Here is a 1,391-nt window from a genome sequence, read left to right on the forward strand (position 1 = left end):
GATGTGGCTCCCCTTACAACTTTTTTATTTTCAGTCATATAAAAACGAAATCTGGAGAGTACGTAGGGAACATAAAAATGTAAATTTTCAAATGTTATTCAACGTTTTCAACTTCCGGTTTAGCCGAAATTGGCCCTTGTCGCAATACATATTTTTTCAATATTTCCAAGAATATTTTTGTGTAAACCTATTAACATGTGGTATTAAATTACTTGTAATGGAATGCTCTTCTCGACTAATCCAGTGAGACAATCCCTTGCCATAAGAAAAAAACTCGGAAAAAATGAGTAAAACCAGTTTTTAAAATTAAATTTTACTGAAAATGACAGATAACAATAAAAAAGGTAAAATGTCATTTTCTGAGGCTTCTGAAATCAAAATAAACAAATTAAACGGATTTGCGGCCATCTCGATCTAAAAAACAAACAAGTTATATTGGCGAGTCACAACTGAGGGACATCCAGTATGAAACTGATTTTATTTTGTTTGACCCAGACTTCCCTTCTCACAAAATAAAATGCCACTTTTAGCACTCATATCATAAATAATTATTGTTTTTGTTTTATTTTTTTGGTTTCAAATATGCGAGTTAAACTACTCCAAGTATTTTAGAAAAAGTAGTTAGAACCTCAAATTTGATTCTTATTTATTTTTCTGTGAATTATTTAGTTTGCTTTGTTTTCGATAAGTCACCCTGTATATTATTTCTATGTTTTGTTTTCTTTTGTTTCATATAAAAACGTAAAATGGTCGAACAACTTTTAATGACAGTGATTAGAAAAAAAAAATAAATAAAAAATAAACATGTTTATTCTTTTAATCAAAAATCAACACAAAGTGGGTTAGGTAAGAGTAAATTATCGCATTGTCACAAAATAAAACTTAATCTACATTAGAATAATCAAAATGATAAATAACCAAAATAAATATTCAGACGTAAACGAATAACTAGGTGCAACATTTTACTCTCCAGGATTAAAGCCACTTACATAATTTCGAACATTTGGCGAACCGGTTTCAATTTCGTTTTGTGGTTTATTTTGACACTGCATAATAGGTGATTGAGAGTTATTTTCAGTGTAAGGAGATGCAGGGTGAGAAGAGTCACTTTGAGAATAAGGAGGTATATATGGGGAAGAAGGATAAGAAGATCCAGATGAGTGGGAATAGTTAGGTGGTGAAAAGGGGAAAGAGTGAGAAACCTGTGTTTCAGTCAATGAGTTGGAATGATGATTCGATAGATTTCGAGAATTTTGGAGATAATTGAATTGAGTTGAACAGTTATATTGTTGAAATCCACTTTTTGCATTAAAAATAATGTTGTCGATTTCGTGCATAACTTGATCTCTGACACTATCATTGAGTTGTCTTATTCTTTTTGCAATTAACTC

Source organism: Anoplophora glabripennis, unplaced genomic scaffold, assembly GCF_000390285.2.
Source record: "Anoplophora glabripennis isolate ALB-LARVAE unplaced genomic scaffold, Agla_2.0 scaffold177, whole genome shotgun sequence".
In the NCBI taxonomy this organism is placed as follows: Eukaryota; Metazoa; Arthropoda; class Insecta; order Coleoptera; family Cerambycidae; genus Anoplophora; species Anoplophora glabripennis.